This window comes from Dreissena polymorpha, chromosome 10 (genome assembly GCF_020536995.1).
Source record: "Dreissena polymorpha isolate Duluth1 chromosome 10, UMN_Dpol_1.0, whole genome shotgun sequence".
In the NCBI taxonomy this organism is placed as follows: Eukaryota; Metazoa; Mollusca; class Bivalvia; order Myida; family Dreissenidae; genus Dreissena; species Dreissena polymorpha.
In genome coordinates this window covers 21,309,488-21,322,875 of record NC_068364.1, presented here as the reverse complement: position 1 = coordinate 21,322,875, position 13,388 = coordinate 21,309,488, and the positions used below count along the sequence as shown (strand labels likewise).

At 31.5% G+C, this 13,388-nt stretch overlaps 1 protein-coding gene across 1 annotated transcript in view; it reads left to right on the top strand.

Moving 5' to 3' along the window:
- The first annotated feature begins 3,245 nt into the window (after positions 1-3,245).
- Positions 3,246-13,388, top strand: part of LOC127847796 (serine/threonine-protein phosphatase 6 regulatory ankyrin repeat subunit C-like) — a 32,605-nt gene continuing 22,462 nt past the window's right edge. The window contains exon 1 of the mRNA XM_052379955.1: positions 3,246-3,608. The gene's annotated coding sequence lies outside the window, so the exon portion shown is untranslated. The remainder of the gene's footprint in view (positions 3,609-13,388) is intronic.

The following is a 13,388-nucleotide window of genomic DNA, read 5'->3' as shown; positions in this document are numbered from 1 at the left end:
CGGTATCAATCCATGCAAAAAAGCATGAAGGTCCTGCACTCTGGATCAGCAGACGATTTATTTCATAAATCAATCTCTGGGTTAATGGCCGCCATCTTTCGAACTACTTTCAAAAGTACAACAACAACAATAGCAGTAGAAGACAAGTTTAATTGCGGAAAGTTGAAAAATTGAGTACATGTGTCACGGTTGTTGAGTGAAATAGTGTTATTTTCAACTGTGTATGAAGCATGTGAACTGGTAGTGGAATAACCGAATTGTTGGTGGAAATGGAATTTAGAAATACATCTAATAATTCATCATCGTGTAGAATTATCATCAGCATCATTTCTGTGGAACATTGCACTATTCAAAAAACAAGTGTTTCATAGATATGGTGCTTTTGACCAAAGACCTATAGATAACAAAGACCTATAGATAACACAGATTGGAATCTCTCGTCTCCGCTATAGCGATATGCGATAATATCTATCGGCGGACGCGGGTCACGTGACATTGATTTTGGAGATGCCGGTGTACCTGTAGATTATTCCCTGTTCCAGCTGCTGTCGGCCATTTTCTTATAAAGCAAACAATTATTCTTCGTAATAAGTCGTTAATATTTGATGTCGTAGGGTATTCTGAGCATGATCTGGTTAGTTTATATTATTTTGATATTGTTATTAACAATATTAATGTGTTAATTAGTGTTTTTAGCGCTCGGTTGTCAGTTTGCAGAGCAATGAATGCCTGAAAGCGCAACGTTACGAACTTTACGTAGTGAGCAAAGTCGGTCTCCGAAAAAAGACATATTGAATATTTTTTGTGTGATTAGAAATAAGTATTTATTTTCTGTCTTGATAATTCTTTAGGTTTTGGAAGTTATTATTCTAATTAATTATTAATTTATCGGAATTTGAAAGAGAACACTGGATTCGTTCATTTTCGATAATTTTTGAAAAATTGAAAGGCCCGAAGCATTTTTCTATAAACTTCTTCATTAAGCATCACATATTGATAACGTAAGATTTTTATGCTAGGTGAGATGTTAATCTATGTATGATTTATAAAAAGTAGACGAAAATGAGGTATTTTAAAGGATTTTGCCTTTGTACAATTTGTACTATTTATACTGTTATTTCATTCAATCAAGTGGTTTGTATTTTGTTGAAAAATTTTTCTATTTTATTTCTCATCCCATATATTTGAAGTAAGATTTTTATGCTAGGCAAGATGTAAATCTAAGTATAGATTTAAACAAACTACAGGAAAATATTCAATTTAAAGGATTTGGCCTTATACAATGTTGGTACAATTTTAAGCTCTTTTCTTCTGTTGTACAAGATTGCTGTCAAACGTGTTTGTGTTCTTATTGATAAACTTTTTCATTTTTCATCCCAAATCGATTAAGTCAGATTGTTATGCTTGGTGATATGTAATTCTAGGTATGACTAATAAAAAGTAGACGAAAATAAGTCATTTTAAAGGATTTTGCCTTTGTACATTTTGTACAATTTTATACTGTTATTTCATTCAATAATTTTTCACACCTGTCGCCAAAGTGGTTTGTTTCTTTGTGAAAACTTTTCCATTTTTCATCCCATATCGTTGAAGTAAGATTTTTATGCTAGGCAATATGTTAATCTAAGTATAGATTTAAACAAACTAGAAGAAAATATTCAATTTAAAGGATTTGGCCTTATACAATGTTGGTACAATTTTAAGCTCTTTTCTTCTGTTGTACAAGATAGCTGTCAAACGTGTTTTTGTTCTTTTTGATAAAACTTTTTCATTTTTCATCCCAAATAGATTAAGTCAGATTTTTATGCTTGGTGATATGTTAATCTTGGTATGAATTAATTAAACTGGAGGATAATGTTCATTTTAAAGGATTTTGGCCTTGTACGAAGATGGTACAATTTTAAGCTCTTTTACCCTATTATACACACATGTTGTAAAACGTGCTTTGGTTCATTGTGAAAAACTTTGTCATTATTCACCTCAAATTGAAGAAATAAGATTTTTATTCTGGGTAATATGTTTATCTTGGTATGAATAAAAGAACTAGATGAAAGTACAATGTATGGGTTTAAATTCTCATTTAATATCTTATTTTATTAGTATTACCAGTTTTCCTGTCAATGTTACACATGCAAGTTAATATACAAACATATTTTAACAGATAGCTGTGAGCTTACTATTAAAACACAAACAAAAGCTGTGAGATGACTATAAAAACCACAAATTGTCATTGTTAAAAGCGTAAGCAATAGCAGTGCACACGTTATTAGTTTCAATATTCCCATACTGATAGTCCTGATGTTAAACTTCTGGTACAGACCTATAGTCCCAGTTTATTTCAAATTACCGGTATTCAGTGACTTTAAAACATCTCTCAAATTATACAGAATTTAAAAATGTAAAATCCAAAATATGTACTAGTATGTCCAACTTATAAGATACACAATCGAGAATAGCCTTTTTTTAAACAGTTTTATACAGCATTTCATTGTGTTTATAACGTACTATTATAAACAAGTATATTAAAATCTAACACATTCACAATAAAGACTTACCTTAATTGGACATCACAATGACATATAAAGAATGAATTCGCCGGCCGCGGCCACTGATCACACAATTAAAATCAATCAACAACGCAAACTGATAATTGAAGTAAGAATCCCTTCTTTTAATAAATTCTCAAGAGTAAAGAAAAAACACACAAAGCATCTTCAGTTCGCTAATTGATCCGACGATTAACACGCGCGTGAAATGTTTTTGTTTTTTTCTTTTTCGCGAAATCCTAGCCCACGATACTGAAAGCTTAATTTAATTACCAAAAGAAAAAAAACTGGATTACAAACAAAACTTTAATAACCTATAACTCATGAATAAGATCTAAATAAAAAGAGAATAAAACAATTGAAAAAAATCTACACAATTAATATTGAAATAAGTCGAACTAAAACCGTTTTTGGATCGAACGATCATAGCATTTATTATACTGTTATGTTGTTTTAATCAGAGACCTAGATCTATGTGTCCACATATATCTATCCGTTTTGAAATAATAATATTTTATAAGGTTTTGACTGTCTGAAATACCAAATTATACACGAATATTTTATCAGCAAAAGCCTTTCAAATAAACTATTCAACAGCATTCTCGCCGCGATTTGGAAGTTCTTAGCGCAATTGCTTCAATGATCGCGGCATTATGAATTCTTATTGTAGGTAAATAAAATCGAGAATTTATAAAAACATAATTACTCATGTTTCTATGAAACTTAATTTTATGAAAATCGGATCATTATTGACCAAGTTACAGCCGCCTTTCTACAGCGCCGTAACATTTTCGCATAACTTTTCTCGATAATCGTAGCCGTTGCTACTGACGCGTCGCTATCTTATCGCAATCGTGATACACCGGCTATCTCCGGACTACTCCGATTGATTCATGGAATAAATCGTCTGCTGATCCCAAGTGTTCTTATCAGTTTCTCGACCACGTGACCCCGCCGAGAGATAGCCCGATAAGGCGCGAAGTTTCCAATCTGTGTTATCTATAGGTCTTTGTTTTGACATAGTTCACTAACCATCAAGACTGAAATGATTCATGCACACAGGTAAAGTAAATAATTGAATTTGTGCAGAATGTTTATTTTTTACAAATTATTCTTTAATTTGACCAATTTATTTTAGATTGATTGCACTGAAACTCAAAGTCTAAAGCTTAGTAAGACACTTAAGCCAGTTTTCTGAGAAGAAACAATACTTGTTCAGAGTATAGCAGGCTCATGCAGCCTCTGGTTTATTTATTTGGCCTCGGCCTTTAACCTGGGTCGCTTTGATTTCAGGTGTTAAGCCCCCCATATCAACAAGGCTCTCGACCCTATATGTAGTTATTCATATTGTTTAAGGATTTTGAGAACCCTCACTCGGTGCCAGTGGGGATAAAACAGGGACCTTCTTATAGCTAGATGAATGCATCAAATATGCCAGCAACACTTTATAATCAATAACTTTATAATTGATGATTCAGTTCTTTAAACTACATTACTAATTTACCAAAACAATATGAAACACATTTTTATGCCCCCAAAGGAGGGCATATAGTGATCACACTGTCCATCTGTCTATCCGTCACACTTTGCATTTAGGTTTCGAAAAAATGCTCATAACTTCTATGTCGCTTCAGATGTAACATTCATATTTGGTATGCATGTGTATATGGACAAGGCCTTCCCATACACACAAAAATTTTGACCCCTTTGACCTTGAACTTGGGGTCGGCGTTTAGGTTTTGAAAAATGCTCATAACTTTTATTAAAGCGTTTATTGGGGGCGTATGTCATCCTACGGAGACAGCTCTTGTTTTTGCTACTGTCCTCTGCACAAACCATGATATATCTGCATATATGCATCCAACCAAATCGGTAAAACTATTTGTCACTTAATTACAGTAAACTTATTGCATGTTAACTTTTCAACAATATATATATATATATACATGTATATATAATTATATATAAAAGATCTTGAAAAAAACACACATCAAACTTCAAATTGTTTTAGTAAATTATAGGCTTTAATTGGTATTGTGACATTGACACCACTCATGCATGCGACTATACAATTATACAACTATGGAACACATTATTTATGAGAAATTCCAATACATCAACATATCGTCTCAGATTTAAGGCAGATAATCTAGTGCTTTTTTTGCTGCCATTTTTACTATTACACATTTTTTCATTTTATGTTATGATGCATTGATCTTGTTTCTAAATTAACCAAGCAATCATGTTAAACTTTTGAAGAAAGATGTTGTCTGATAAATATAGAAAATATAATCACTACAAAGTGAACAAAATTCAGTTGAATACTGTGACCAACAAAGATTTGCCAAAGAGCAATTCAGATCATGATTTAAATTAAATACAAGTAATATGAAAGTCTGCCTATTGGATTCCAGATAAGACTTATTTGTCCAATCTGCACATTAATTTTCCCTTAGCCATGTAGAATTGGGGACTAAATACCATCAAGTCATGTAAAAAGGAGCAGGGTATAGCACGCTGCTATTGATCTCTTGAGCTTTCACATGAATTTTACGGGTAATTTTCATACAACAAATGATATTATATAGTGTAATGATAAAGCATTATGAGCACAAATTATATCTCTTACTAGTGGTGCAAAAATCATTTAAGTGTCACATTTCAAAAGAAAATTTATATAAAAAGGTATTATTAATTGTTAAAACGTTATAAAAGGTTATTTCAATTCACTAAAGCATTTAATTACAAGAACAAGTGCATTTTATGTCCATTACAATACATGTAACAGTATTGGCATTGTATTTATCTGCATTTGATGTGCATTTAATACACTTAAAAATGCAGACAAGACACACTTCTAACAGAAACAAATGTATTTTTTTTCTGCATTTTTCCAGCATTAATACTCTTCAAGTGTATTTTTTATCATCCCAAATACACTTTACCAGGAAAAAGGTATGTTAAAATGCATTTTTAGTTTGTTTTAAGTATATTTTCAAATGCATTAAGACACTCTTTTCTTTTGCAAAAAAAGTTGAACAAAAACTTGAAAATATTTAATATACTAAAGTGTAGTAATAATTAAAGTTTTGTATGAGCATCAAAAACAGTGTCAAATTCATACCAGTGCCTATTTAGTAGCAGTAGGCCTTATATGGTCTACTTGTGGTAGAAACAACGCATTTTGTATAATACAACATACATAAATTAAAAAATATAGCTGCCCATACAGTTCAATACAATGTTCAATTAACTACACTATATGCACAGTTGAAATATGACATCAAGCTTGGAATAATCTTTTAGATATACTGTTTTAATTTATAAGTGAAATAGACACTTGCATATAAAAACTGATTTTACATCAAAACTAAATGTTTAATTTGATTTTTAGCTCCACTGGCCAAATGTCCTGTGTCCATCGTGTATCCATGCATAAACTTTTCCTTTAAACATCTCCTAAACTGCTGGTCCAATTCTGATGAAATTTCTTAGGAATGTTCCTTGGGTGAACCTCTTTCAAATTTGTTCAAATTATGCCCCTGGGGTCAAATTTGACTCTGCCCTGGGGGTCACAAAATTGAAAATTTGCTTAAATAAGGCCTATTTTGTGAAAACTTTCAAAATCTCCTGTCCATAACCATTGGGCCTAGGGCTATCAACTTTGGTATGTAGAGACATCTAATAGTCCTCTACCAAATTTGTTCAAATTATTCCCCTGGGGTCAAATTTGACCCTGCCCTAGGGGTCACAAAATTGAACATATGCTTATATAGGGTATATTTTGTGAAAACTTTACAAATCTTCTCGTCGTTAAACATTGGGCCTAGGGCTACCAAATTTGGTATGTAGTGGCATCTTATAGTCCTCTACCAAGTTTGTTCAAATTATGCCCCTGGGGTCAAGTTTGACCCTGCCCTGAGGGTCACAAAATTGAACATATGCTAATATAAGGCCTATTTTGTTAAAACTTCAAAAAAGTTCTTGTCCATAACAATCGGGCCTAGGGCTATCAAATTTGGTATATAGTGACATCTAATAGTCCTCTACTAAATTTGTTCAAATTTAATCTCTAGGGTCAAATTTGACTCTGCCCTGGGGGTCACAAAATTGAACATATGCTTATATAATGCCTATTTTGTGATAACTGAAAAAAATCTTGTCCATAACCATTAGGCCTAGGGCTACACAATTTGGTATGTAGTGACATTGTATAGTCCTCTACTTAGTTTGTTCAAATTATGCCCCAGGGGTCAAATTTGACCCTGCCCCGGGGGCCACAAAATCAATTATATGCTTATATAGTGCCTATTTTGTGAAAATTTTAAAACTCTTCTTGTCCTTAACCATAAGGCATAGGGCTACCAAATTTGGTATGTAGTGACATGTTATAGTTCTCTACCAAGTTTGTTCAAATTATGCCCCTTGGGTCAAATTTGACCCTGTCCGGGGTCACAAAACTGAACACTTATATGGGGCCTATTTTGTGAACACTTTAAAAATCTTGTTGTCCATAACCATTGGGCCTAGGGCTACCAAATTTGTTATGTAGTGACATCTAATAAACCTCTACCAAATTTGTTCAAATAATGCCTCTGGGGTCAACTTTGACCCTGCCCCGGGGGGTCACAAAATTGAATAAACGCTTTTAAAGCGCCTATTTTGTGAAATCTTTAAAAATCTTCTTGTCGAAAACCATTTGGACTATGGCTACCAAATTTGGTATGCAGTAACATCTTATAGTATTCTACCAAGTTTGTTCAAATTATGCCCTTTGGGTCAAATTTGATCCTGACCCGCATGTCACAAAATTGAACATTATATACGCTTATATCTTGCTTATTTTGTGAAAACTTTAAAAATATTCTTGTCCTTAACTCTAGGACCTAGGGCTACCACATTTTGTATGTAGTGAGATATAGTAGTCCTCTACAAAGTTTGCTCAAATTATGCCCCTGGGGTTTAATTTGACCCAGCCCAGAAGGTCACAAAAGTGTACATGTGCTTAAATAGGGCCTATATTTAAGTATTTGCACATGCAGAGAAATTTGTTTCAGCCTTTTTTCAGCAGTGGAGCGATACAGGGCCATCATGGCCCTCTTGTTTAAATACTCAAAAAATGAAACTGTGTTCATGCTTGCATGAACACAGTTTATAAATGCTGTCAGAATTATAAAATATGCAATTACTATAAATACAAATGCCAGGGAAAAGTGCTTTTTATACTAAAAAATTCGAATGAATATTACAATAATACATTCTGAATACTTTAGTATGTAATAAACAGTTTTGTCTGAGAAAATCACTAAATTTTATATATTTATTCAAATTCACATAAATTATATTTCAAAAACACATAATTACTTCAAATCCTTTCACACAATACTGAAAAAAATACACAGTTTCTGATTGTTATTGATTCTTTATTAATTTATACATGTACCATTTTTTAAATCTTGATGCATCCTCAATTGTATAATGCACATCTTAATCTGTTTTAACAATTATAATATAAAGATTAAGGCTGACTCAGTAAAATAATAATCCATGATTTCTGCAGTACTTGCAGACAAACTAGGAATACTGCTGTGATATTATCTATCTATCTAATGGGATATTAATTTGGCTTCAATAGAAAAAAATCAAAGCATACACATGTATTAAATGTGTATGTATATATTAGTTAAACTTAAATTGATTGACCATCGATAAAAAGATATTATAATATATGTATATATATATATATATATCCTTGTAAAACTAAAAATTAAATATGTATGTTTCTATTACATCATTAAGGACTTTTATTTTCAGACAAAGTAGAGTGAAGCTTAAAACAGTATCCAATTGTAACAGTCAATTTTGGGAAAATCAACCTTATAATTATTTTCTGTGTTGGCCATATGCAATGTCATAATTAGTATAAAATGTATATTGAACTGGAAGTTTTCTTTATTTTAAATGATAACATTTGATTGGTCAGCCATAATTGTCACAATCAAGTGGTCTTTTTACACTGTAGTTTTCTCACTGACTATGGGTTTGTTCTGAGAATGAGCCACACAAAGTACCATTGGGGAGATGAGTTGTCAATTTTATGTTTATCAGTCTTTCATAATCCAGTATACCTGTAAAAAGGGAATTTGTAACTAATAATCACACAATATACACAATTAAAATTGTATGCATTTAGATTTATTTAGTACTGCACATTAATCATTTTCCAAAAATATGTTACATATTGTAGCAACATTACATTATATAATGCTGCAATACTAAAGTAATTTACTAATTAAAGGTCGCTGATGTGTAATGGATGTGGTGTCCACCTAATGATCTGGAGGTCACTGGTTTGATCCCCAATGTGGGAGCATTCTTAAGAAATCTCCAAGAGACACCCAAGTACTGGTTCTAGGCCCAGGAAACGAACTCAAGAGCATTTCACATACATGTACGTAGTTAGTACTTTAAATTTAATCGAACTAAAAATGGGTTAAAACTAACAACTGAAACCCTTCTTAATACATTTTATTTTGAATCAAGCAAATGTGCAAATTCATTAAAAATAATGAGTAAAATTTAAAAATTCTACTTAAAAGTAATCATGATAATTTAGATCATTTTCAGAATATTTAATGATGATAATGATACGATTATATATTCCCTAAATGATTAAAATAAAACATGTAATGTTAATTTATGAAAAAAAACGTTTTAATTTTATCAATATCATACCCTTCTCGAAAAAGTGCACTAAATGCGCATTTAATGCGCATTAAATGCACATTAAATGCGCATTTAATGCGCATGTTATTGGCACCGTATTTTTTGCTTAACAAGTGCATTTTAATCTGTTAAAAAAAACACTTTTTACTAGTGTGTTTATACATTTAAGTGTATTTTTTTTCCACGAAATAATACACTTAAGTGCGTTTATTATGATAATAAGTGCGCTTAAGTTTATTTTTAAGTGCATTTATACACTTGAGTGTATTTTAAGACATACAAATAATACACTTCATGGTCAAAGTAAATTTTTTAAAGCGCATTAATACACTTGAGTGCATTTCCAGTCATTCAAATAATACACATTACAGAATTAAAAGCAAATTATTTAAGCGCATTAATGCACTTGAGTGCATTTCCAGTCATTCAAATAATACACTTCATTGAGTATTCAAAGTGAATTTTTGTAAGCGCATTAATACACTTGAGTGCATTTCCACTGATACAAATAATACACCTTACAAAATTGAAAGTGAATTTTTTTAAGCGCATTAATACACTTGAGTGCATTCCCGGTCATACAAATAATACACCTTACAATATTAAAAGTGAATTTTTAAGCGCATTTATACACTTGAGTGCATTTTCAGTCATACAAATGATACACTTTTTGAAGTGTTGGAAGTGAATTTTTTAAGCGCATTATACGCTCAAGTGTACTTTTCATCACTTCAAATTAATATGCTTAAAAATTAACCAAATTTAAAAAAAATCCCAGCATTTTGAAGTCAGCATTCATTCTTTAAATGAAAGGTTAGTGTAAACACATACATAAAAAACAAAAAGTACAATTCAATAGATAAATACACACTTTTATTAGAATGTTAAACCTTAAAAAACAAAAACAAATGTTACATATCTACATAAAAGAGAGGATTCAAACGGGCTATTGCCTATCTGGAATTAACAATTGAAAATATCAAGCTCATACCAGTGATTTTTCTCCCCCCTGATTATCGGTAACTGATTAACAGCCAAATACAGGTGGTTTCCACTTCAAAAATATTAAAGATTTCCCCTCCTTAAGCTGAAATGTTTTCCCTATCATTTACTAGATTTTTATATATTACATTAATTCCTTTTTAATATGGACAAAAGCAGTACATTTAATTCAATCATATTCTGGATCCTAATATATGATAAATGAACAGTATTCATGAAATTTATATAAATCTATACCTTATTTTTAAGATCTTCCTTTTTTTGTTCATTATTGCGCTAAAACATGCCCTTCTGAGAGCCAGTACGTACAGGTTGTTTTGAATTTCCAAAGAAAATCACTGCATACATGCTGACAATATTTAGCAGCTTAGCCTCTGTCACTATATTTGTTGTTATACACTGTTCCTTACAAAGAATGCATTCATAAACAACCCTTTATAGAGCACTTCACCAGCTGATCAGGTCTGAATACTACTGTCATGGTCTGCGAGGCGCTTCTCCTGCATGATCTCATTTGAGATCAGGTTCAGGTCCTGAAAGATATTTTATAATGTAAGTGTTAAATATTGCTGTTATGGTAATCTTGTTCAACAGTTGCTATAAATATCATAAATTTAAATCAAAACAAGTTTGTTGGCTTGTTGTTTTTGTTTGTTTATTTTTGCAATTTTAATCTCGTGATCACATGTGACTTAACGCTTTTCATAAATAATTTAAAGAAATTACGTTTGATAGAAAATACTGTTAATAAATGTACTAATATATGTGGTCTCCTTTGGCTGTGTGGACTGGTCGGAAGTGTGACTTCTTTGAATTGCAATAACCTTTATTATATAGTTTTACCTCTCAACAAATCCATCTTTTCTTGGTCAAGGACAAGCTACAGGGCACGGTTTCCCACTCCTGTTCCCCTCAAGTTGGCCTGGTATACATGTCCATACATCAGGTAGTCCCCTTTTTGCTCCCTTTTTTGGCAGGCGATGATGCACATTCTGTCCAATGGATCTTCCGATCAATGTAAATTTCACCTTGGGGTTTAACCTTCAAATATAAAATATTAAAGTTCTGATTAAATATGGGGGAAAGAAATCTGTTCATTAATGACAAGAAATAGGTATAAATAAATTTTAAGATGACAATAACCATAAAATACAGCCATAATAATTCAAATGGTGTTTTTTTCCTTAAAATTGCATTACATTTACTCATCCAGTTACATTTCCCAGTGACAATACATAAATATGATAATGATCATAATTAATTTAATTAAAAAGAGATGCAGAAATGAAAATACAAACCTGTTACAGCTGTTCTTCAGCATTCCAAAAAAACAAAAACGGCAGTTGTTGATCACTTTAACCACCCACTTTGAATCTTCTTTGCAACAAACTTATTGTTGATTTACACATTGTAGTAAATACACATTGTTTTCATCACACAATAGTTCATGTGCTGAAAGAATTTCAAGACATTTGACACTAGAATTAATGTTGCTGAATTATACCTAAATATTTAGCTTAATTTAAGTTGCTGAAACCAAATTGTTTACAAAAATAACTTCCTGTGCTCCAAATAACTTGCTGTGCTCCAACCAATCAAAAGTGGTTTGTTTTCAAATAGATGGTCCCAGAACCAATCAAAATTCTATAAACACCCCTTTGTTTTGGCTAGATGGAGCACTGATAGGGATTAGTGTTTATGATGCTAATTGATCTCTTATCTGATCCTGATCTTATCTGATATTTATTGAATAATACACAGCACACTTAGCATATTATATTTAATTGTGAATATTTCAATATAACATACTGAATGGTGTTAGGAAATAAATATAATATTATAAATATTATTTAAATTGTCTTTTAAAATGTATGTTAATAGTCAATGTGGTAGACATTAATTGAATTGGGGTTAAATATCAGTGTAAGAAAGTTCAAATACTTGTTTTTTATGTTGTGAAGATATAATTGATTCTGGCAAGACCACATAATTTTTTTGACACTTTCAATATTTTTAATTATTTACCCACAGCCTGATTTAGTTGTACTTTTCCCTTTAAAAGCTGCTCTACTGAATCACATATTTTATGAGCAGACAAATTGTAATAATAAGACCATAAACATTATGTGAAGATAAAAAAGAATTCAGTACAATCCTCCTATTAAACACTATATCTCTGTCCTTTAACTTCAGTTATTTGCTATAGTGTTGCTCTTTTTTATGAAGATGCACTAAAACTACACTTGTACAGAAAGAATATTTTTTTTTGCAAATCAGAAGATACACTAATATGCACAAAAAATGCACTTCATTGAAAAAATGCACTTATTGCATAAAAAGATGCACTTTGTCTACAGAAGATACACTTAAAGTACAGTAAAATACACTTAAAGATAATGAAAATACAGAAAAAATGCACTTTAGTGCACTTAATTATGAAAAAAATGCAGAAAAAATACACTTTTCGGTAAAAATGCAGAAAAATACACTTTTTAAAGCGTATTTTGTTAAAAAGTGTATTTTATTTTGAGAAGGGTAGTAATTACAACTAGATACAGGCAATTAGATCAGAAACGTGCATTAATTATATTAATGAACAACCCAGACATTTGTAGTGATTTATGGTCACTCTTTGATTAACGTTCTATACATGACCTGTCATAAAAGGTATTTTTTAGCCAGTACTACAATCGGCAATGATAGTCTGTATTGCATACATATTCCAACGTCTATTATCGATTCGCTTCCTCAAACTGAACAAATATTAAATGTTTACATCGCGAAACGTAATGCATCCAGTTTCACTTTCGGTTTGGTTGGTTTTGTAAACACCGTAATTTCATCTTAAAAATTGGATGATAGGGTGATTAAATAATAATGGAAAAGTAAATCACTTGGATAATAGGTCAAAATACAACACAAATGAACGTTAATAGTGCTATTAATATCAAAGTTTCGGTAAAAAGTTTGGCGCTAGATCAACGCGCATCGTATACAGCCTCATAACAATAGACTGACAACCTTTTGGGTAGTAAAGTAGTAATACAAGGCAATATGGCGACCGTTAGCCACGAGGCCTATCTTACGGAGGAAGCCGAGATAGCCGATGTATCA